General features: G+C 36.7%; 2 protein-coding genes across 2 annotated transcripts in view; both read right to left on the minus strand.

Annotated features, from left to right (window-relative positions):
• LOC126368655 (uncharacterized) overlaps positions 1-4,124 on the minus strand; it is a 45,316-nt gene extending 41,192 nt beyond the window's left edge. Inside the window, exon 1 of the mRNA XM_050012744.1 lies at positions 3,903-4,124. The gene's annotated coding sequence lies outside the window, so the exon portion shown is untranslated. The remainder of the gene's footprint in view (positions 1-3,902) is intronic.
• The window catches only part of LOC126368667 (28S ribosomal protein S23, mitochondrial), a 95,886-nt gene extending 77,099 nt beyond the window's left edge, over positions 1-18,787 (minus strand). Inside the window, exon 1 of the mRNA XM_050012760.1 lies at positions 18,776-18,787. The gene's annotated coding sequence lies outside the window, so the exon portion shown is untranslated. The remainder of the gene's footprint in view (positions 1-18,775) is intronic.
• Positions 18,788-26,768: the final 7,981 nt, after the last annotated feature.

Genomic DNA, 26,768 nt, shown 5'->3' on the forward strand with positions numbered 1-26,768 from the left:
GAGCTAGAATATCGATTCTAACAGTTTTGCCGATAAAATCCGTAAGAAATGCTGCAGTGAGGTGCAGTAACGGTAGTCGGGGACTCTTTAGCATGTCGTAGGTACGTCGCAGTGGCTGCGCGGGCGCACAACGCGGCGCGGACTTCAAGCGCATTGTTTACGATGCCTCGCGTTGTTCGCGGGAATGCATAATCCGATTTAACGAGAGAGAGTGAGACGGGTAATTCCAGCAAAAACAATCGAAGATCGAGAATCTAGAATATTGGCTACGGCTGAGCGTTTGGTTCTTGGTATAGGAACAACGGATGGTAAGGTTACCTTCGGAATTTATCGCTTGCATTCAAGTAAACAGAGTTTTGATAGACAAATTGACATTGTATTATTATGTATTTCATACATTATCTACATATCAATTTAATAAATTAAAAAAAAAAACTTTAATAATGTTAGCCCGGCAAATATTGCCGATCGCGATGTTTTTTTTAATGCACCGAAACACGTTCTGAAATTAGAAACGACTATTTGATGTGGTACAGGTTTTGTCAGTTCACAGCTAGACATTAATAGGTAAGCTTTAGATAATCGTAGCCGTAGTTTGTGATCACTTTGCAAGTTCCATTTGTTAATTATTTCTACTTGGTGTAAATGTCAATATAAAGCATTGACCCGATTCCCGAAGCAGATATTAAAATTAAAAATAATTTACCGCATTTTTTTATTTAACTTTCGTATCTAGTGTGTTGAACCCTTGCCCATCGATACGGGTGAAGACCTCAACAGTTGCAGAGGCAGAGATGGGAACCATAGGCACGGTAATGCAGGTGGGTACGGTAATGCAGGGGCAAGTCACAGGGACTGTAACCTGGAACCTGACAGAGGGCAGCAGTAACTGTCAGTACTATTCAGACTACTTTGGGCGCCATCGCATTCGTGTCAGACAGAGTACTGCGGGGCGGAATTCAAGAGGGAAACCACAACATCGGGAGTCTCATATCCTTATTTTGAACGCGGTAAGAACCCGTTATTATGTGTTTTAATTAGGGAAACCACTGCCCTATTTTCCCTAAAAAAGTAGCATAGAGCTACACCGACAAGTGCGTGGCTCTTAAATTAGTGATGTGATCTAGAGTCTACTAAGTACTAAAATAAGAAACTGATTTAACATAATTATATATTATTATATACAGATAAATAAAACCCGCAGAAAGTTGTTTAATAAAGTAGGTAGGTGTACATTACAAAAGTTTTAATTGACATCGGAGCCTTCTTAAAATAATTAATGGAACAAACTATGTAAGTAATTGATACTCATATTGTTTTGCTCAAAACTTAAATACTATGTTTAGGTGTTAAACTTACTAACGTTACTCTAACAGCGCGTAAGTAAATCTTTTAGAAAATATTTATAGTAATATTATAGGAGGGGCTATTTCTTGATCAGTTTAAGTATTCTAACACACTACGATAAGGAAGTAAATATGAGAGTGAACCATAAAACGAATGTGGTGTTTCATGTCTAATGGAAATATTATAAAAATAGTAAATTCAATTACTTATAGAATTATTTACAAAGTACGAAAAACTATTTTCCGATATAGGTAGCTACATTTATATGACGTCTGTCTAAATGCCTGAGAATTGATTATCCATACTAATATTATAAATAGGAAAGTGTATGTGTCTGTCTGTCTGTTTGTATGACCGTCTTTCACGGCAAAACAGACCGACGAATTGATGTCATTTTTTAAGTGACATAAGCTGCTTTTTATCTCTTTCTAACCGCCCACTTCCGTAAAATGGCGGGTGAAATTTTATATGCGTCTTTTCCCAGTTTTCAAGGTAGGAAGCTAAAAATTGGTAAGTATATTAGGAAAGGGAACCGTGTTACCCCGAATTTAACGCGAGCGAAGCGGCGGGCAAAAGCTAGTCTAGCACTATTACAGAGTTATGTTTTTATTTATTGGAAGGGATAGTAACAGCTTATTCTATATAAGATTTACAAATGGGCAAAAAACATGTTGCAAACCAATTACAACTATCCACGGTTTACATTTTGAAGGATTGAAGCTGTATGCATATCTACATCGCTTCAATTGTTTATGAAAGACCGAAGAGTAATTATATAAATTACTCTCTTGTTTATTGAGTAGTAGTAATTATATATTATAATATATAATTAGACATCAAGGAAAGCAGAGAAATAACAATTTTCATTACTTTAGAAAAAAATAACTGCTGAGCTGAGTGAAGCGAGAGGGTCCTTAGTTTACTTTAGAACATTATTTTTAAATGAAGCGTTTCATGTCGTGTTCTCGGGTCACGAATAAAAGAAATATCACAATTAAAGACGTTATTTTCCTGCAGACGCGGCTTATATTTTCCTAAGCAATATTAGAATTATACTGTAGGTACTTCGGTAAGTATCTACATCATGATTTTATGATGTATAACGGAAAATACAAGAAGTGATTATTAATTTTGGAATTTTATTTTTTAAAGTGTTTACCTTATCAACATTTGGACTACCACAGTTCCTATACGATCCCTTACCGGGTTAAGGTATCCCTTTTTCTATATGTCATTTTTTATTATACGATAGATTATATATTATAATTTTCTAAGACTCAGTACCTACTTACCACAAAATTCGGACTTGTTGATAATTGGGACCGCCAAATGGTTAGGAAAATTAAAAAAAAAAAATGCTTGTTAAAAACCCATGCTTCCCGAAACTTCTCGATGTTTAATAAAACGATGATGACATGTATTATTATAATGTACCTACGTTATACGTATTGATGGAATTATTTTGTATAGAAGTTTATAGGCTCAAGAGTTTACGATCAAAGGGCCAAGGATTATAGGCGAGTACAAATAACAACAAGAAGATAAACATGCACCGCGCAATATTTACATTGGTTCGTATGAGCCATATTGCGGGCACCACTGTTTACAAACTCATATCACTGTATTGTCAATTGTGCCTATTTCAATAGCTAATTCACTTGGGAATAATAAATATTTAAAATTTAAAATTTCGAACGCACCATTCAAATGATGACTACTTTTAGGCGCTAAAAATAAATACTTTTTATGAATATTGTTTGAAAATGGAATTTCATTACCTTTTAAAATAAAAAGAATTAAAAAAAATAACAATAGTGCCATTACCATTTTATTTAATCATGACGAAAATCCGCCACGGTTCCGCGTGTATCATACAAAAGACATCAACGGGTTCAAAACTGTAGGTATTTAGAGCCGAGTGAGACTTTTGTTAACAGGTAGAAAAATGCCTCACTAATTACTTCATCGTTTTGGTAATTTGGGGTTTAATGACATGTTGGAAAATATAGTAATTATCTAAGTAAAGTCCTTTCAAACAATACTAAAACATGTTTTTTAAGTGACTTATTGTAGACTTGTCGCAGATGGCATTAACTTGGCCGGATGTACTGAAAAATAAGGTAATACAGGTGTTTCTAGGAAGTATTCCCTAATTGGTTTAAGTGGTAGGCGTTAATTATTGTTCCTATAACTGACTGATAGCATATAAAATGAAAATATGATATTAGTATGAAATGAAAATATGTACACTAACACTCATTGTGATCGATTAAAAAGTCAATTAGTGACAGTGATATAATGTTACACGGTAATTTGCGTAATCGATAGAAACCAGAAAATCGATTAACAACAAAATGTAATTAATAATGTGGAGTTACAATAGTTTTTCTAATAAAATGTTTGACCCTACAGACAGCGGCATAGAAACCGATTGAATCGCGTCGAATCGCGACCTTCGATCGGCAAAATGCAGTTCACGGCGATCTCTGCCGATCGTATAAATCAGCTGGATCAACACCATGCACAAATTAAATATTCAACAGGTAGGTACTCACCGTAAACAGGAGACGTTGAAAATAAACCGTACACCTCCAAGTGCAAAGTCACAGAACAAAAACAACACAAAACAAAACTGTCCGATAAAGTGTGTAAAAAGAAAGTATTGAAATAAAAACTGGCGTTTAAAAACAGCACTTCATTCACGAGAGTCGAGTCGAGTAAAGTTCGCGTGCGTGCGCGGCCGGCGCGTGCGACTGCCGCGGCGACTATCGGACGAATGCCCGTGCCCGCTTCCCTCGTTTACCGAATCCAAGCGCGCAGCGAATGATCGTGAATCGAGGTTTGTATCCACAGTGCATCATGCGATACAGTAATTATATGCGTGCATCATTGTCTATTATGAAAATCCCGAATTCGTACCATTAGGCTCCGTACATAATTGAGTTAAAAGCCGACTTGGAGCTTTCTTAGTTTGTTTACGTTTCGGATTTTCATTCATAATCCACTCAAACTTTCGGAGAGCTAATGAGATAAAACTTGACGCCTAGGATTAGAACACGCACGTCTACCTACTAAATAATTAATTCGAGCCTGAATCAACTCGCAACCTTAGAGCGATGTATTTTCATAATTTGCCTCCTTGAAGCTTTTAGCGGCATGAGAGAATTTTAATGGCTTTCATTCATGTATCCGAAATGGCTTGAGATCTTGTAATATTGCGTCACGGGCATGTAAAATTTAGTCCCCGCTTTGAAGGCAGTACGTGTCATAAAATATTGAGAATGCTTAATATATGTTAATGTTTCTTTCTGACATTTGATGTAGGTACAACATGCCTACGACAGTAATGGCTTTTAGCGAAGGGTATCTTGTGAATTAGGATATTAGTCTCCTTATGAACAAGTCATTTATTCTACAGAGTCATTTGCACTAACAGGTAAGTACAATAAAGTCGGAAAAATAGAACATACATCTACATTTGTTATTAAAATTATTAAATCCAAGTGTACCCCGTGGTTCACCATATTAAATGCCCACGCATTTACGTGTGAATTTCAGAGCATCGGAAGTCAATATCTTTTCGTGTCACGGACAAAATATCCCAAAATCTTTTACATTTTTACGAAGATCCGGTTGGGTCAGCGGCGAAGAAAAAAAATTGTGATTAAACCCAATGTCCCGAGAAATGCGTTTCAGAAGTAGATATGTAACCTAGCCTGTATTGGTCTGGTTTTCCCTTCGGGAGGTCAGACAGGTAGCTGCTTCTGCAAAAAATCTGACGTGTTAAATGTTTGGAACTTATGTATGTTACTAATTCACGTAAATTCTAACTGGGTATTTGCAAAAAAAAACCAAAACATTTTTTACGGTGACACGTATGATGTGGATTTGTGGTGTTCTGAGATTCGCCATTACCCAATCTCCCTCGGGTCATATGTACCTACTTACCTAATACCTTTGTCGACTTTTACTTCGACAGGCAACTTACGTAACTAGCCATTTAGGTAAATAATTTGGTATACTATAATGTAATTAAAAAACGAGAGTTAATAATCACCACATGTCAACCAAAAGCAATACAAAGTATAGATAATTAATTTGTAAATCGATGGTGATAAGTATCCACATTCCTCAATGGATTAGTGAGTAAGTAATGAATTTTGAGTGTCGTGTCCTTGAAGCCTTTTCACTTTAAACATAAGCCCTTAGGGAAGGGAAAGTAACTTGGTTATGCCACATGTATTTTGTCTTGTAATAATAAAATATTCTTGACTATTTTCGTGAGTACATGAAACAAGGCTTATTTATTGTCTCTATTTGTTGTTTTTCCATTGAATTATTTTTATAAACAAAAAGGATTAAGAAGAAAACTCGTTGTTACTCGGTTTTACATTGTTTCTAAAATATAATAAACCATCGTATCCTAAGCTAAGTTCTTACTTGAGACTTGTGTTATAGGATACGAAGATTCTCCGTTACATGGGTAGGTGATATTGTAGGGAGCGCTGGTAATTGTAATAAAACCCCACACAAACAATTGAATGAACTGTATTACTTAGGATATTAATTAAATTACAAGATCCAAACATTGAGACGCGTTGGCTTGCTCGCGCTAGAGATGTGACTGACCATAAATGGTAGACTATTAGGTATGTCCCATACAGATATATAATGTGACATTATGAATGTTATCGCATTGGGTAGGTTGGTTAATTTACTTACTTTACTTTTTTACTTTATTTAGTAATACGATGGAGTTCATTAGAACTCTGCATTACAATTTGCATGCGGCTGTTATTAATACGACTCAAATTCGGCGCGGGCGCCCATAGAAACAATAACTTTAGTACTTACCTACGTAACGTTTTGTAAGGGATAACTGTTGAAAACATAAATATCTTTAAGATTTTTGAATATGGAAACACTTTTATGATTACGTCCGTTCGCAGAGTTTCCGCTCTTCCTTCTCACAATACAACACAAGAACAAGACGCTGCTGTTTTATTTCGTAAATACGATTTCACCGCCCCGACACACAAGGATTTCTTCAATAACTCCAGCGAATTATCCAATATGTATGTAGCTTTAACTTTATTTAAAGTAGTAAAAGCATCAAAGGTTTCGATTAATGTATTAAACGCGCACACAAATAAAAAAAAAAAAAAAAACTAAAAAACTCGCGTTAAGGGGTTTGCATAACAGTCGTGTCTAGTTGAATGCAGGAGATATATAAATACGTGTTCCTGTTTCCTTCAAACAGTCTAATCTCGAATGGGTCGTAAACAACCCCATCAGATCTATTGTCGACTCACACGCAGGTGTAGTTACATCTACCTGAACCGGGAGCTCCCCGTAGTAAAACTATAATGTAGAATAACGATAGTTGTTTGTTCCCTATTGTTGGTCCACAGGTGTCAATTACACAAAAAAAAGCGAATGACAATAGAACGGCGTTTTGGTTTAGACCCCTAAAAAAGGGCACAGTTAGTTGTATGCAAACATCTGGAGGAACCCTATTTCATAAATGATGTACACTAATAGAAATCAGAAAACAGAATCATTTATTCAACATAATTATCATGGAGAAACTTGTTGAAGGTCCATATAACATTTTTGAATTTACGTCATTTCGCTGAGCATTCGGCTGAGGTGAAGAAATGACAAGAAACTGCAACAGCAACTCATCTTTTAAATCAATGAGGGTATACATTACAAGTTATTTAATAACTAGAGGAACAAATTTAATACCATACATTTTTATCATTTAGGTAATCATTAATCTTATAATAAGCTTTTTACATAAATTAAGCTTCACATGAGTTTTAAAATTATTTCTGATAAATAATTACTAGAGTAGTTATTTGATCACAATATTTTGCAGGTTTAAGTTGATAAGGCATACATTCATACATAAACTCACGCCTATTTCCCACCGGAGTAAGCAGAAACTATAGAATTCCATTTGCTTCGATCCTGACACACTTCTCTTGCTTCCTCCACATTCATCTTCGCTTTGATTAGGCAACGAATGTAATATTGTTTTTTTTTTTATTTAAGTACGAGACACTTTCCAACTGAAAGAAATACGTATTGCAAACATGCACAGATATTTTATGAAAACATCATCCTCCTGCAGTCAAGACGTAATAATAGAAAAATATAGAATCAAATTCGCAGTCATATTATAAAATAAAAAAGATTTCAGCTCGCCTAGGTACAAGTTAAATCCATTTAAAAGGAATTGTCGTAGTCAATCCGGTATTTAGGACTCCCACGGGGCTTAACAAAAGCCCTACCATTGCAAATTCCGCGTAAAAATATTTTTTAAATTGAAAATCAAAATATTTTTATGTCAAAATGTAGGCTACTGGGGAGCAGCAGCTCTGGACATTTTATACAGTGTGATAGTGACATCGTAACGAATATAGAAGATAATAATTTAGACCAAGAGAACATAACAAATTTCGCGACGGAAAAATCCTAAAAACGGTCTTCAGACCATGATTCACCATCTCTCAAAGTTTTCGTTACGTCACTAACACCGTGTATTATGTGATTATTTTATGGTTTGTTATTATTTTTTGTCCATTATATACGGATAAATTAATTGTAAGTATTTTTAAGTGTTTTGACCCAAATAAGTACTCTTAAGTCAGATTTATTTTCACGCCTATTTTTAATAACACTTTCTATTTAATACTAATAATGCTTTATGTGAGCGTATTTGTATTGGGATTAGCCATGATGACTTAACTTCGAAGGAGAGAGTTGATATCAGTCAGTAAAACCCTGGAATTTTAAGCCCTTAAACTTGGTAGAAAGTACAATTTGACCTTCAGGCAGCTATTAATTCGTGTTTTCACTTTGCTCATTACTAAACAAGCATGCAGCTCTACTTCATTTACATGCAGCTCCTCTGAGATATTTTGGGTCAAGGATAAATAGTCCATTTTTTCTCGCGCATAAATTATGGGTCAAAGCTATTTGAACCTGGCCCTTACAACGCTCCGCCTTAGGCTAGTGTTATTCTAACTTACAACGTACTCTGCTGAGATCTGTGGGGTCGAAAAGGCCACATCGAAACTATCCATCTGAAAAAGCAAAATTGCTATTTGACATTTGTTTGCGTTGCGCACTTACTTAGAGAAATTGCTTTGATGCAGCCTTTTAAAGTCCACTGCTGTGATTGTCACTTGTTTGTTTATACATAGTACTTTTTTATGTCTAAGTGCTCACTTAGACTTACTTTAGACTGATACATGACTATACTAATGAACGTCTCAACACTAGCTGACGTACTTTGGCTGATCTAATTGTTACCACGCATTGAGGCTTTTGTAAAATGTTATCTTTATTGAAATATAATCACTAATTGTCCAGAGAACACTCCACAACGATAATAGCGAGGTATTACCTATAGAGTAGGCAAAAAATATATAAAACATATATTTACAATCTGTATAGAAGAACTTTATAAACATATCATTACGATATTTTTAATTGGGGTAGTCAGATGTACATCTATCGCATAATGAATTAAGAACCCGTACTTTAACGAGCTTTTTGTTACATAAACGTGATAGCTAAACTAACACACAACACACTAAGTATATAGAAAAACTTTATATATAATAGCTCTATTCGTTATGCAATATGAAAATAGCTATAAGGATGTAAAGTTCTGCTTATATACATGCTTAGTTTGTTGTATTTACTTAGTTCGGTTCGCTAAAAAGCAGTATTTGTGTAACAAAAAACTCTTTTCATATTGGATAACAAATAGAGCTAGATATACCTCAAGTAACTTAGGGGTTTATAATTTGATTTCAAAGAAGAAATAGCATTTCCATGGGACGGGAAACAAAGTTACGGTGGTAAAAACGCAGTGACAAGTCTATTGTCGGGCGAAAAGTGTCAAGTAAAAAGTTTCCCAGAATGCATAATATAAAATTTTCGTTTTCATATTCACATTGTTATATATTTTATATTGCGGGATAGCCAAAACTTTCGTTAACCTAAGGTGTATATGTTTGTATGTTCTTTCTGTGTAGTAAAGTATTGTTCATTTCTATTGTACATATGTCATCTGTCTCTTGTAGCCGCTTTGCTTTGAAGGCTTAAAGATGGATATGATGAACCATAATATGACAGGTTACCTGCTCATTGACATTTTCTGTAAGTTGTTATGTTAATGTATTCATTACATTCACACAGTCGTGTGTGGCGTCCTTTTATAATAAATAAGTTAAATAAAGAAACATTCTTTTAATCAATAATGATAGGGACACACCTTTACCTTTAAGCTTTTTCGCAAGTAAAAGTGTATGGAACAAAGTGTTTATTCATTCATTATTATCGGGGAGAACATAATCTTTTATCCAATTTCTTGATATGTCTAAATCTTTCAAATATTATTCTCTCAGACGACGCAACTAGGCCTGTAGTCTTAAATGTTGTACCGGGTGAGAGTCCTCAGCACTCCCATTTGTCCGGCCAAGTAGTTAATGCCATTTGCGGCAAATCTACAATAAGTCACGTCAAAAAAAAGCTTGACATGTCTGTCATGATAATCAGCAGAACGCATTCTAAGAATTTTCTTTACGCCTGCGCTCTGTCCAGCGAGTTTCACATGGTCGTCATTACACGTTAAAATGAAACGAGCCGTCCATAATCACAAATGGATGGAATACTTACGGAATGGCATAGCGATGGTAGCTGGTGCAATCTAAAATAATAAGTGCATCGCTTCTGATACAATAAGCTGGTAGAAAGCTGGTTTCTCCGCAATCTCGCCCGCCGACAGATGTCACGACTCTACTTTCTTTCATCACGCATAATATTTAGACATTATAAATCTATTTGAAGTGCCTAATTGCGTGTTGGTTTAAATTCAGTAGCGATTGATTTGCATGAACAGCTTTTAGCTCAGTACGGTATTTACTTAGGATGTTGGACGTTTAAGGCGCAGGTACGAGGGGAGGTCAAAAAGTTCGCGGAATGGAGGGGTTGGAGGGGGTTGGTTTGCTCGTACAGGTAGCCGCTAGTTGCACACCTCATTAACAGTATATGTACCAAGTTTGAAGCAAATCGGGTCATTAACGTTTGAACTATCGACCAGCAAACAAGTGAATCGGGAAGAACTCTGCGAATATGGAGAAAATTGAACACCGCGCCGTCATTAAGTTCCTCACCAAGCAAGGAAAATCCGCTCAGACGATTTTTCAAGAGCTGTTAGCAGTTTACGCGGACTCTGCCCCTGGTAAAACCATGGTTTACAAGTGGCATAGTCTTTTCAAGCAAGGAAGAGAGTCGATTGAAGATGACCCCCGCTCCGGACGGCCCATTGAGGCCACCACACCGGAAATCATCGAAAAAGTAGAGAAACTTGTATTAGAAGATACCCGCTTGAAGAAGAAGCAGCTTGCAGCAATGGTCGGTGTATCCGAAACAAGTATTTTAAATATCCTACATCAACATCTTGGGATGACTAAGGTCAGCGCAAGATGGGTTCCAAGAATGCTCACGCCACTTCAAAAAAGCGAGCGTGTCGAGTGTTATCGCCAGTTTTTAGAGCTCTGTGGAGAGAATAAGGAAGAAGTTATGGCCCGAATTGTTACTGGAGATGAAACCTGGGTTCACCACTATGAACCTGAGTCGAAGCAAGAGTCGATGCAGTGGCATAAAAAAGGCACACCTCCTCCAAAGAAGTTTAAGGTGTCACAATCGGCCGGAAAGATCATGGCCACTATTTTTTGGGATACAGAAGGTATTTTGCTGATTGATTATAAAGATCGTGGTGTGACTATAACGGGACATTACTACGCTTCTTTACTGGATAGATTGAAAGAGGCTATCAAGGAAAAAAGAAGAGGAAAGCTGTCAAGAGGTGTGCTCCTTTTGCACGACAACGCACCCGTCCACACGTGCCATGTTGCGACGGCTGCCATTCACCGATGCGGGTTCGAAAAATTAAACCACCCGCCTTACAGTCCAGACTTGGCCCCCAGCGATTATTATTTGTTCCCAAAAATGAAAAAGGAACTGCGTGGACGAAAATTTGGCGATGATGAAGAAGTCAAGTCTTCAATTTCGGCCTATTTTGACAGCAAAGAGAAATCTTTTTTTTATGATGGAATAAACAAATTATTTGATAGATCCGGAAAATGTGTTAAGGTTAAGGGAGAATATATTGAAAAGGAAAAATAGTTTCGTGTTTAATTTCGACCCCCTTCCCCCTCATTCCGCGAACTTTTTGACCTCCCCTCGTAGTACCCACGTTTCTGTTGCAGCCTTTCAAAGGCGTCCAAGTTTTAAAGGCGTCTTTAAATACTAATGAACTGTTAATTTTAATGATCCTTTAAATTTACAACTAGCTACTTGACAGTTGTAACTTTAAAATAGGAAATATGTCTCATTATGATAGTTTAAAGATCCAATCCAAAACGACAGATCCAATACGTTTTTTTTATTAAGATCATTTTAAAATATTTTATTTTTACATGACAATTTTTTTTTGTCTGTGTATTACAAGACCGGAAACACGGTCGGATATGATTGAGCTTCGTGTGACATCACATATCACAAAATGAATAAAAAATTCTTAACTGTCAAGTTTCAAGTGGCTTGAAGTGACGCGTAGTTTGACAGTTTCTTTGTTTATTGAAATGTGATGTCACTGGGCAAAATGTCACGTGACCAATCGTTTTCACCAAGTTTTCACGCGAAATTGGTTGGACAGCATAAGTGTTTATGTTCCTTTCCCTCATCTACTTATTTTATATTTGTTTTTTTTTTATTTCCAACAGCAATTAAGGTATCAAATTATCAAACACATAAGATGGTCAGATGTAATTATATATAATATGTAATTCTGTATGAAACCAATCGAATAGTCGTTTGTCTATCGTGAGTGATGACCGCATATCTATATTTTATAGATTCCAACCTACCTAAATGTCAAAACTATTAACGCAAGCAAAACATTAGTGTAAAGCAAATTAGATAGGACTGATTTGTGTGAAATACTGCGAATTTTACTTCAATCTTATGGCCCGAAGACCTTTTAAAATCCAAACAGTATTGTTTGACTATTGTATCTGGAAATCTGGACCGAGGGAGGATATCAATATAAAGTATTATTGCCTCAGTAAGTAACTTTCATCCTTTTATGAATTCTCAAAGGTACTTACCTACCATGCGAATGTATCCCGTTATAATCCATCTTGAGGCTGTTCTGAAATGTCAATACCTACTTACTGAATACTCTTCTGTGCATATCAATCTTTATATACGTACAAAATTGTCTGTTGCGTATAAAAACCCTTTACAAGTACTGAGCAAACTACGCTTTTTTCGTTTGAAAACAAAAATTCCCGCATAATTTTGAATTAAATTGGATCTATGTTAGAGCTGCAACCAAAGTACGGTGGCAAATGATGAACTTGGTATCTCTCTGGGTGCTAATAAACTCTCATCATACGAGTCATCAATATTGGATGGTTTTGTTTTTTGACGTAACTTATTGTAAGTTTGCGTCAGATGGCATTACCTACTTGGACGGATAATCTTAGTCGATCTCCTATTATTATTAGCTATGACGGATTGTCTTTTTATTGATTACATACCTTGTTAGGGATACAAGCGTAATTTTATATAAATGTACCTAAGTAAATTGAAATAAAAATAAATATATTTTTTTAAGCTCTCTTTTTCCGAGTTCTCCTGATTCTAGAGCTAATTTTCAATGAAAAATTTCGTTATTGTTGACCCTTCAAACAATTTAAACTTTATTTAACGGGATTTAAAGGTCATACGAGGCTGTAGTGTTATGTAACATGTTTGTAATATTGTTGCTTAACTAACTAAAGGGGCACACGCATAACTTTCCTTGGGCAATTGTGACAGGGCCATGCATCAAAGGGCGATAAATAAAGGACTATCAATATGCCACTTGGTCACACATCGATGTGTTATGACTTTATGAGTGTGTCATCATGCGAAGTGCAATTTTTGACAAAGCCTCCGGTAATCTTATCTGTGAGCTTTTAGTAGAGCTGGTGGATTGTTACACCGTTGCGTATTCCAATAATATTGTAAATAATTTATACGAGTATCTATGACGACATTATCGGTATTCGTGAGACTATCCTTTGTTTGGTTAGGACATGGTAGGATGAATCACCTGATTGTCTGAAATAGTAGGATGGTTCCTTGCACGTTTAACCGTTGTTGTGGGCTAAATAAGGGTTGGTCGGGCTTGCAATAGATATGTATGTTAAACATAAAATACAGATGGTAATACGTCACTTCTTGTTCCTCCAAAACCTACCTTAATCGATTTCGAATGCGTCATCATGACAAATTTTTAAATTCCCCGTTAATACGATTACACCATGTTACTCAATGAAACGTAAATCTCAATGACTGGAGAATGTATTTTGTAAACATATCTTTTCCAGTTTGTAAGTCATTAATCACTGTACTATTCACACTTGATTTTGTTATTCACTTTGGAGATAAATCTATTAACAATACACTTCAAATAAATACGGTAAATACTGTACAACGTACCTAGTTTAAACTACGACCTCGGAAATAGAAATTAAATTGGCCTAAGACTTCACTATACTGGCCATTGACATTGGGAAGGCCTATAGATGATGATTGATGGCCAGATCAAAAAATAGTATGGTCGCTGATTCGCGTCTTCATTTACAAGTAAGTAGGTAAAAAAAACCGTTATGTGCAATAGCTCTTCAATCGACCACAATGACTTCTAAATTAACATATGACTTATTAATTTGATATTACAAATTTAATGTTACGAGACGGTGTAAACGCTGCCCGTGTTAATGCAAGTTCAATACTCAGAAGGGATGTAAAAACCTGCCAATTTGTCAATGTCACCTATAACCACGTGTTTGCCGTGCTTCACAGATAAAAGCCTTTATTACAAGCGAGCTTATCGTGTAATGTCAAGGGTTTTCCTTTTTAGTACTACGATATGAAACCTATTAGACTATCGTTGCATACCAGACTGAGGGATTAAGTTAGTAAAATATGTATTGTTAGATAGAAAAGAATCGCTCGACCTAATATCGACTGATGCATCACTATGCTCATAAACGTCCAACACTAGCTTACGTACTTTGAGAGATATAATTCTTACCGCGCATTGAGACGATTGTAAAATGTTTTCTTATTGAAATATATTCATTAATTGTACTGAACTATTCGGTCTGTTTATTAGTAATACACCACGAGTATGTGCCTAACTTATTCAAATATCCTTACAATGAAGCCTTAGAACGTTTCAACTTTTCCCATTCATCCCGTGATATATCTTACTTGAGATAGTCCCTACGAATGTATGAAGAGAGAATTCGTTCCCACAGAAATCTCTGGTAGACAGATAGCTAAGTATGCAAAGTTTGCGGTACTGTCTCTGTGTATTTGGGCTGAAAATGGTTTGACTCAACGCTTTACAACATTACTTAATCTAAAGCTTAGCTTAACTACAATTAATAAGTGTAATTACATGGTAGACAATGAATGTGATTTTATGCTTCATGTTTCACACCCACAGTGTTCGTTCGTAACAGTTTACAAAACATTCTTACTAAGGTTAAGATGGTTATTGTCTGGGAATAGTTACACAAACGTGTAGAAACATTGTACACTACTTTTTAAATGAATGTATGTCTAGAGCGTAAATTGATGTAAGTGTGTCACTGAAGTCACTCAGTGTCTTAAGACGAAAGTCTTTGACCAGTGCGTGTTGCCAGTGATGACCTACGGCAGTGAGACGTGGCCGCTTACTATGGGTCTCGTGAGGAGGCTCGGTGTCGCTCAGCGGGCAATGGAGAGAGCTATGCTCGGTATTTCCCTGCTCGATCGAATCAGAAATGAGGAGATCCGCAGGAGAACTAAAGTCACCGACATAGCTCGGAGAATTGCAAAGCTGAAGTGGCAGTGGGCAGGACACATAGCGAGGAGAACCGATGGCTGCTGGGGCGGAAGGGTTCTGGAGTGGCGACCACGTATCGGACGACGCTCAGTGGGTAGGCCCGCTACAAGGTGGACCGACGATCTGGTGAAGGTCGCGGGAAGCCGCTGGATGCGGGTAGCGCAGGACCGATCGTCGTGGAGATCCTTGGGGGAGGCCTATGCCCAGCAGTGGGCGTCGTACGGCTGATGATGATGATGTGTCACTAAAACCCTGAGTATACGTCTTATGCCACCTGCTCGCTTCTGAAACGGAGAGTGCAGATCCAATCGTACGTACCAGCCCTGCACCAATAAGTTTATTGATTTACCTTAAGTGCAATTTTCACTAACATAGTTGTCTCGATCATTGTAAACGGCGATACGGCTCATCACCTATCACGTTGGTCTAACAGAAAGCTCGATGAAGTGTGGATATTTAAGTTCATTTAGCGTACATTATACTTCCGATTACCCCAATTGGCTACTTGACAACCTAGTCAAATGATATACTTTTTACGAAACGTCAAAATGAAAGTTTTCTTTGGAGTTTGTACAGAAATATTGTCCTGTTACGTCATCAATAAAAGCGGTCAAACGTCGTACTCATTATTACTTAATTCGAAAATAAGTCGAAAAGTAAAATGAGATTGTTTTTTGATCATCTTAGACCAGCTTCTATTTCTGGATTCGAATTCTATAATTAATCTTTGACCCAGTCAAATACACAATTGGAAATTAGTCATGAGCTTAGTGTATGTTATTTGTAATGACGCTTGAAAACAATTTTGTGATACTTGTGTCTAGAAGTACACGTGTTATTAATAGGACTTAAACGTAGCTGACGAGGAATGGATGTACGGTCACGAGCATTAATATGTATACACTTTGGTACCATGTCACATTTACTTTTTTGACAAATTGAACTGTAAGTCTCACTAAATGTCAAATATGTTAGTGCGACAGAGTCCTAAAGTGGGTACATTATATTGCTCATGACTGTATATACGTACTATATACACCTGCCTACCTCCTTGTGTATACGGGCATGATGCTGTGATATGTTATGTCATGCCTAGTGGTTAGAGAGTTATGCTCACGATCTGGAGGTCCGAATTCCGTTCCTGCATGATGGGGACAATGTCGAAATCATTTTGTGAGACTGTCCTTTATTTGGTAATCACATTGCAGACTTGAATCACCTGATTGTCCGAAAAATTAAAATGATTCCGTGCTTCGGAGGGCACGTTAAGCCGAAAAAACACTCCCACCAACCCGCAGTGAAGCAGCGTGGTGGGGTATGCTTCATATCTTTCCGCTTGATTGAGGGGAGGCCTCTGCCCAGCAGTGGGACATATATAGGCTGTTTAAGTTTATGTGAGGCCTGGAGGTGCCCAGTTTATTTTAGACCTTAATTTATTAGCAACAAGGATAAGTAATTTAAAACTATGTAAGTAACGATAAATTATAGATTACTTATATTATTTTGTATTGATTGGAGCACCTAAGCAGCGTTCACCGAGCGGGTCTTGAAATGTGATCACTAGTTGCATGAACTGTAATTAACGTTGTTAAAGGCTACTGATTCCGAATTTAGGCAGGAAATCCCTTTACCCGTTGTATACGTAGATGCTAAGAGGATTTTCCCAAATCCAGGTCAGACCACAGTGTATATAGTGTTAACCCAAAGCGGTTGCATTGTAAACCAATGTTCATTAGACACCTGACACACGAGGTGCACGTACATACATAGTTAAACAGCCTATATACGTCCCACTCCTGGGCACAGGCCTCCCCTCAATCAACCGTAGGGGGTATGGAGCATACTCCACCACGCTGCTCCACTGTGCGTTGATGGAATACGCAAATACATAGTAGGTAAATGGGTAAGTAAGTACCTACATTTTGTTTTATATTTGCCATTTATGAAAAGTAGAGTGCGTAATATTTCAATTCTTTAAAAAAAGTATTTTCCTAGTATTAAAGTAGTTCTTATTAATAAACAATAAATCAATAATATAAATTATTTTATAAAAGAAGAAAATATTGTAATAATTTTTATTGTGAAATTACGATAAATTATTAAATGAACTTTTTAACATGAGTAATATTGTGAAAGCGAACATGACTTTTATATGTATAAATTCTTTTACAGTACAAAAATATATTTAATTTCCTGTAATATATGAAATGTGATGACAAATATAAAATAAGCAGATGTAATTTCTCTCAAAAAATTCGCCAAAGAATTCACTGTCTTCTTAAATGAATAAAAAATACTTACGCTAAAAATTTTACACGTAAAATACGCGTGACCGCCGATTCTGACGGACACGAACGAACGAGTATAATCCGATATTTGAGTATTCTGAATCACATCCGTTCCAATCCGTGTTCACGATCGCAGCTTAAACTTATAACGATCTCCTCATTCCGGATGTCCCACTTAGGGCAGTTGGAAAGACAGCGTCGTTATGCAAGATTATGCATTTTGCGGAGGATGTTACTTAAACTATAGCAATCCAGTTAGCCTAAGGCGTGTCGGTGTTTATCAGGCAAATTGACTGAGAACGATATGGGTGACTGTGTTTTTTCTCACACAATATAGGTAGCCAGTATTTATTTCTTTATCATTCGAAGGAGTGTAAAGATTAAGCGTGTTGGAGTATGCTACGTGTATTATACCCCAATTGCTTCTTCTTCTTCTATCCTGTGGGTTATGAGGTGAATTACCAACCTCATCAACCCAAGTGCTGCCTACAACCCCAAATGCTGAGGAGAGGCCTTTGCCCAGCAGTTGGAAGTAAGTATATTACTTTGGTTTGTATTTATAGAGGTCTACTTATTTCCTATAGTAGGCTACGGTAGTAGAAATAGTAGAATTATAAAGCAAGCATGCAACATTCGATAATTTGATAAACATTTATTAACTTTGCATTCATCGTTTTTTGCTTTTAGCATTCCGCACGGAAAATCGAATAAAACAAATGAAAACCATGTTGTGTTAGTCATAAGTAGGAAGTTTGTTAATGTTTTCGTTTTATTGTATCCGGTGTTGGAATTTGTAAAAGAAAAGTAAACAACAGGCGGGGGATAGTATAGTTTTCATTCATGAGTGGGCCGTCAGTCACGCGAAGTTTGCCCGCGCGCATTGCACGTGCTGCGCGCGCACCGTCAGGCGTGCGCGATACTGCGCAGCGCCGTATGCGCATGTCACACCGGTATGCACCGCCATACTGCACTTACAACTTGGTACGCTTTTACAGTTCCTTATCGATGTTTACGGTTGCTTATTTATTAAACATCTTTTTATCGAATAGAAGGGTAGACATTGATTGATTTAAGATAGTTCATGCTGTTGTAGAGCTAACCAAGGAGTAAATAATAGGTAATGTAACATTGTAAGTAAATGTAAAATTAAACAAGTTACATTGTTTAATTTTATTTTATCTATTATCATTTTCGGTGCAGACATAACTAAAAGATAGGCGTTAGATAATCGATTTGTGTTATTACTATTTTTACTTACTTTTGTGTTGATAAACATGCGATTATAAAATGTACTCATTTATTTTCTGCCTGTATTTACTTACTCGTAATCCTACGCAGATCATGGCCCTATTTAGTTTTGCAACTCCCACGCTACATTTGTAATGCCTATAAATTGTCAAGAGTAAACTTAAGAGCTTTGTAATTGAGTTCAAATAAGGCCAGTGTTGTTAGTAACACTGATAAGATCTGGTTGTTTACGGATAGTCGGCTGCCCAAATTGAGTTGCATCGGCTCCCATAACCGAGACCTCAAGATCGAGGGCCATCCCGGAACTCATTCCAAGTTCCATCACTTGTGCGGACTTGTATAACATGTGGCCAGTCACGCGACACTGTTTGCAAATATATACGGAACCTCAAACGTGACTTCATCGTGACTTGCACTCGTGCCTTTTACGACCTATAAAACTTTAACTAGTCCCATTGTAAACATTTTTTAACATCTCCCCGGTACTGTAGTGGCATGGTAAACAAATTGTGATTAAAAATCTTTTCTAGTCTTTTTTGTCGGGAGTTTATTACCCACTTTTATGATTTTCTCCAATGATACTTTTCGGTGTAGGGGAAAGTTTATAAACTATTAGGAGCATTGATTTACATTTGAAGTTGAAGGAAACCATACAGGCGTGAAAAATTGTTTCTCTCAACACCTGTGGCCAAGTAGCATACAATAAGGAATAATAGGTATAGAACGCCAACTCCCCGCTCCCCACCAGCGTCTGAGCTAAGTTTACCTCACCCCCCTCGAACATAATTACTAATCTTATAATAACCTTTTTACAAAGTTTCTGTTTAATTGCTATCTTAAAACTGTTTAAAGGTAATTTCTGAATGTCAATGGGAATCTTATTGTAAAAACGTATATATGGCCCCTTATGCAATCGTGTGACATGTAAAGCAACTTTTTATTTTTATAAAGCTCTACCAATAAACAAAGATTAAAAAAAATAACAATAACAAGAGGTTGGTGATCTTAAATCAGCACAGCCATTCACAGTACACTATCCCAAAACTGTCAAATGTTTGTGATGGATGGTTGAAGGATGGCGTATTAGGACAATATCGTATGGCCTAAAATGGTAACAAACCGCAAATTATGAAGGATCACACGTCACAGTATTGGTTATTGTGGTCATCAGAGTGGAGTCTTCCTGTTCGACATCGATTGAATTGTGTCAGCAGAAATAACGTTAAAAGTAGCGAGCACTCAACATAAACAATTTGTAAAAGGTGTCTAGATGGTTTTTCGAACACCGGCAAAAATATATCCTAGAATCTTTTGTCTTTTTGCAAATAGGAAAATGGGCAAAAAATCTGACGATACACAATTAGTTCATAGGTATCTTGGAGGCCTTTTTATCAGAGCCTACGAGCAGAAAATCATATTATATTATGATTTTTATCAGTTTTAGTCAATATTGATCGATAGGGCTGGCATAACAAATTTTGTTAAAAGCCCTTAAGTAAATAAAAGATAAAAAAAATGTTCAAAGTCTACCTGTCTCTACGTCGATTGAACTGTGTCGTAACATCCAGCATACTGGCTATAAATAAGTAAGTATACATACCGACTTATAAAATTCTTAGGTAAATATTTAATATAAGTAATACATGGATGTCAAACCACTTGCCGTAGAGACTCGCCGTAGCGGGAATCGCCGTTTGGGGAGTCGTTGTCACCGCCTCAATTTGTTACTGACATCGTAACGAAAACTTTGAGGGATGATTCAGACCATGATTCTGCGTTGACATCAAGCGGAATTTCCCGTCGCAAAATTTACGATTTTTTTTTAATCTGCGACCCTTGCATACAAACAAACTCACACCTGTACTAGGGTGGGTAGAACCATGTTTAATAAGAAGACAACTTGTAGCCACTTGTGACATGAATCAGTCAGTCTTAAGTAGGTGTTAGGTTTTCGCCCTGAATTAAATTAATATTCTGAATATAGTTTACAAAATATATTATGATACAGGACAACCGCAAGCGGACCCTGTGAAGTGTGAAGAAGAATAATGTTAGGGACATGATGATGAGTTTACAAAATATAAACGGAACATTCCAGAAATTGCCTGTTTCATCTCTTATCGCAATATCGACACTGCAATGTTTATCATCCAACAAAGAATGAAAGTATATTGTTAGTCATAATATTATTGAAACTGTGGTGTGTTGATGCAACTCTGATAATGTAAAGAAATAAACCTGGATGGTTGAGTCTAAGTTGACATACTTGCACTTTGATTCATACCTACCTACTCGTACTAGGAGTTGTAGAAATCAATTATTATAGGGTTGTATCATACATCATCATCATCAATTTAAGAGCCACGCTCTTGTCGGTGCAGCATTTTCTATGCTACTTTTTAGGGAAAAATAGGGCAGTGGTTTCCCTCTTGCCTTCCGCCCCGCAGTCTGACGCAAGCGGGATGGCGCCCAGAGTAGTCTATTTACAAAGCATACTAGGACTCCTATCCTCCGCCTCTGAATAGTACTGACAGTTACTGCTGCCCTCTGTCTTCATATAAACTTCCTCTTGTATCATAAAAACAGACTAAATACATTATTTATCTTAGAATGAAATGAGTGTCTATATACGTATAAATCTTCTCCCAGACTCTTCATTAATACAAATATACATTATTGTACACTTATATGCTTTTAAATGGATTCCTCTAGTTATTAAATAACTTGTAATGTATTCCCTCATTGATTTAAAAGATGTGTTGCTGTTTCAGTTTCTTGTAATTTCTTCTCCTCAGCCATAACATATCGCGAAATGACGTACATTCAAAAATGTTACATTGACCTTTAACAAGTTTATCCATGATAATTACGCTGAATAAATGATTCTGATTTTCCAGAAATGTATAAAAAAGTGTATCTTAAAAAGGGAGCCAACATCACTGGAAAACTACTTTATCATAATGAACTAGTAACCTATTTTTTTATAGTAGATTTGATTTACCTAATATTAAATGTAAGTAAAACCTTCATTAACAGGGATTGGATTAGCATGGCTGCAGATTCTCTACTCCCCTTCCAACGATATGTGTAACAATGGAAATACTTAAATCATAACATAAAGTTGAAACTTTCTAACTTAATCCAACAAGATTTATAGTTCATATTGGAGTATTGACGCAATACGGTACAATAAAAATGTGGTCCTAAATGTCTGAGACAAGCCTCGCTCGGCGCGGGTGACCCAGCCACGTGACTTTCCCACGTGATTCAGTCACTTCCACTGCATCTGAATACTAAGACCAACCACTTCGTTCTACTTTAGCTATGGATTCGCAAATGTTAATGTAACATAGGCTCACAACTCCCAATTGGGGTAGTCAGAGGTACATCCATCGCAAGTTAAACCCACACCTCACCGACCTTTCTGTTACGAGCAACGTGATAGGCGGTGAGCCGTATCGCCGCAAATGTTAGTTGTAGGTATTTGCGCTTGTCTTAATTTAGTAGTAGTAATACGTTGCTAGCTGTTTATCTGATGCGTTGATAGCTGTTTATTTGTGATCAGAAGGTATTATGCGTAGGTGCGGTAGGTATTCATTAATTTAAGAGTCACTTTCGTCTATCAAAGACTTCCTTATAAGAAACGACGTTCGACGTATAAAAATATATGGATATGTAATTATGTTATTTTTATTTTCTTTAATTTGCTTACATGGAATAAATTCTATCCAACAACATGAAATAATCTACGCTGACATTTAATAACCTGTTACTATCTTTAAATAGGTACCATGCAGCTAACATAATGATCTTTAATATTTGATACACCAGAGTGTAACTGCAAGTTGTTATCGGCCCCGACTTACATTGAGGGTTTTGACCAATAGACGCAGCGAATATTATCTACGTGGATAAACGTCGTACGGCTATTGGTTGGTGCCCTCGATATAATTCGCAAGCCGTGCCACGAGCGCTGATGACTTGTGGTTCTGCCCACATCAAGGCGATAGAATAGACATTACAAATAGGTGAAATAGCTTTAACAGTTAAAAGCCCATTGTGCAAGGAACTACTAATGAAATATTTTTTCTGTATCGATGCAACTGTTCCAGGGTAACATACCTACATACAGGTAGCTCTTTATAAAGAGAAACGCGTCCCATAGCTTGCTCTATTTTGTATGAGTGATTTTATTACTACATTTATGTTTTTTATATTTTATTGATCACCATACCTTTACATTTTATGTTTGACCTAAATTTTTCATTTAAGTTGTAAGTAATGAAATATAAATGTTACAAAGATATATTTCGAAGTTTATAGGTAAGAACATTTTTAATGGTTTAATGCTGTTACTTGAATATTATATTTATTATCAGAGAAGATATTCCGAGATAATAGGATTATGAATATGTTAGATTTAAGCCAGTATCAACAAGTAGGGTAATAGGTCAAGGTGGGTTACCTGTTGCTTACCCACCGATGCCGTATTTATTACAAGTATATGTACGATTTTCCTGGTAGTAATGATTATTAATTTTATTAATGGGATATTATCCATTATCCGACACGGATATTATCCAATACGTATGGAAATACGTAAATACTTCCATGCATACATAAAATCACGTATAACATAACATAAACAGCCCATATACGTCCCACTGCTGGGCACAAGCCTTCAACCGGAGGGGGTATGGAAGTGTTTTCACGGCTAATAGTCAGGACCAACGGTATAGCCCTCCGAAGCACGGAATCATCTTACTTTTTCGGAAAATCACGTGATTCAAGCCTGTAAAAACCTTACCAAACAAAGAACAGTCTCACAAAGTGATTTCGACAATGTCCCCATCGGGAATCGAATCGAGATCGTGAGCCTAACGCTGTTGTTTTTCTTGCAGTTACTTTTCCTCGGCTATACAGGTTGTGAGAAGCTGCAGTAGTTTCAGGATATGTGCGACCTTCGACAAAAAATAAATTGACGATTCAAAGTGAAATATGTTACTAAGTGAATAAAAACATTTTTGAACTATCCACTCGCCAAACCACACTTGTGGATTTTCCATCTTAGAAAACTAAGTCTCTGAGGGTAGTTAAACTGAAACTAATGTCAATGAAGGCTTTGAACTAAAACTACGAATAACCTGGAACTAAATGTAACCGTAATAGTTGCAAGTGATTCAATTTGGTTAGGTTAGGTTAGAAAATAGAGATCAGATAAATTAAGTTTAATTTTACACTGTAAACTTCAGTACGGCATTTGTATATTGAGTAGGTCAATATACAAAAAGAGAAGTTCAAAATATTAAATTGAGTAACTTGCAGCAGGAGTAGCGTGTATTAAAACGCCTGCCTTCATTTCAGAGCAAATAATCGACGCACAATTATTGAAAGCTATGAGGTTAGTAAGGATAATAATGAAGTGATTGGCCGCGATACTTGATACTAACGTGTAGATTAGATTAACACGAGGAGGTGTCATCGGTTTAGATTGTCTTCTGTTTTCCTCTTACTCAATATTAATTATTTTATTTAAAATATACAGGGTGTTAGTAACATTGTAACGAATATTGAGGGAGATAATTCAGACCATGATTCTAAGTTCATATCAAGTGGATTTTTCTGTCGGAAAATTTGGAAATTAATGAAAGTTCCATACTTTTGCGACGGAAAATTCTACTTGATATCAACTCAGAATCGTGGTCTGAACCATCCCTCAAAGTTTTCGTTACGATGTCACTAACACTCTGTATAGGTAATATAATTATAATGTACCTATACATAATATTACATACTTTATTACATAACCATATTCTGACTACTTAGTCTTTCTCTGGAATTATTCCCCAGGAGCCGAGGTTCGCAGCCACCTATGGGCGCCCTCAGGTCAGCACCTGGTCAGAGCCCCCAGTACTCCTCATCGTGGCTGACTTTACGTTTTGTATTTACATTTTTTTGCTAAAATAATTTGTGTTTTATTGAAAATAGCAAAAGGTGCAAATGTAATTCGCTAAAAATTTCAGATACGGGTGAATATCAAAATGTGCCAAGTTTGATGACGAACTTTCAAATTAATTTTTCGTGAAAAATTAGGTTCCGACATGGAAAAGGATAGTTCTAGCTACGAGGTAACTTGTTCCTCGTATCTTATATTCACTCATACGCCAGTTAGCGACATCAGCGACGATTTGTCCGGCCAAACGGTGCTATCTACAATAAGTAACGTCAAAAAGGTATAAACGTACCAACCCACAGATATAGGTATGTTTGAATAAGCCCGCCGGTTGTGTTTCTCTTGTCACTTTGTAATTGTTCTTTATGTGCAATAGAAGCGTCTTGTTTCGTACATCTACGTTATGTAGGAATTATGGTACGGAGATAAGTAGAGGGAGGGAAGGGTCGGAAGAGGAAGGCTTAGGCGTACATACCGCGATTAGTTCAGGTTAAAGAAATCTTTATTCTCAAAAGAAATTTACATTTCACTTCATGAGAACTTATTAACTGACTTAATGTAAAGAAAATATAAACGGTGAGCGTGCGTGAGTTGTACTAGGCTACTTGACACTCAGTGAAACGATAAAAACACCTTGAGTAATTTAAATAAACTTATTTCGTAAATAAGGCAATAGAAAAATGGGATTCAGTTCAGGTACAGTTCCAGGATGTTTTGAAGAAAGGTCATGCATAAAGACTGTTCTTCGTGTTATCTGGTGTCAGGGTTATTACTGAGCCGCCAAAGGCCCCTGACATGGCTCGTGTAACGATTAAATACTTACATCTTACGTAAGTAGTAACCGGGACCAACGGCTTAACGTGCCTTCGAAGCATGAATCATCTTACTTTCGGACAATCAGATGATCAGCCTGTAATGTCCTAACCAAACTAGGGATCACAAAGCGATTTTTGTGATATGTTCGCTTCGGGATTTGGACCCGGGACCTCTAGATCGTGAGCCCAACGCTTAACCACTTGACCACAAAGGCCGTAATAATAAAGACTGTTGAGATGAAAGAAGCGAAAGTGATGTGTTAGCTTCGTAGTAAATGGAAGTCCGTGGTTTCTGCTTATACTAACGGGGAATAGGAGTGAGCTTATGAATCTTCTTCTATCGTGTGGGTTGTGAGGTGGAATACCAACCCCATCAACTCTGGTGTCAGGGTTACTATTGAGCCGCCAAAGGCCCCTTAGCTATGAATACTATAAGCTGGAGCTTATGAATGTGTGTATGTAGCAATAGACCGATAGACATTGGACATGCTCACACGCCACTCGCGCTAATTGCGAAGGGTTGAGATGACCGAGTGCGGTGACGTGTCCGCGGCTGCTGTCCGGTGTAGTGGCGCGCTGGCAGGTGATTCCTACCCAATGACGCATACAGGGTCCCTCTTACACCGTATACTGATTTAATATTAATGTAGGAAAGATGTATGAAAGAGAGAGCGACGAGTGAGCGAGAGAGAAGAGAGGATTGCGGAATGACAGGGAAATGGCGGACGGTTGTTTTTAAAGAGAAAACGTAGAATATTATAAAACATTTTTAAATAAATAAAGGTAAACAAATATAATCGTTTTCTTCATGCCCCATCCTACATTAATGAAGTTAATGATTTTGCAAATAACTAAACACATACATACATAACTATTTTATGAATTTGTTTTGTGTGTGTTTTTTTGTGTAAGTATGTGTTATTTTTAATGTTCCTGTTATCATGTAGATAACTCTTACTTCGTACCTACCTAGTACTAAAAGGAACGTTTAGTTCAGTACAATTATAATTATATCATATACTTAGATAACGTTTTACAATAGTTCCAATGCGCACTACAAGTTAAAACTGTCAAAGAACAGAAGCCAGTGTTGTGAGGTTCATTAGCATAGTGATGTATCTTGAATTAGGCCTATCGATTATGTTCTATCT

Source organism: Pectinophora gossypiella, chromosome 8, assembly GCF_024362695.1.
Source record: "Pectinophora gossypiella chromosome 8, ilPecGoss1.1, whole genome shotgun sequence".
NCBI lineage: Eukaryota > Metazoa > Arthropoda > Insecta > Lepidoptera > Gelechiidae > Pectinophora > Pectinophora gossypiella.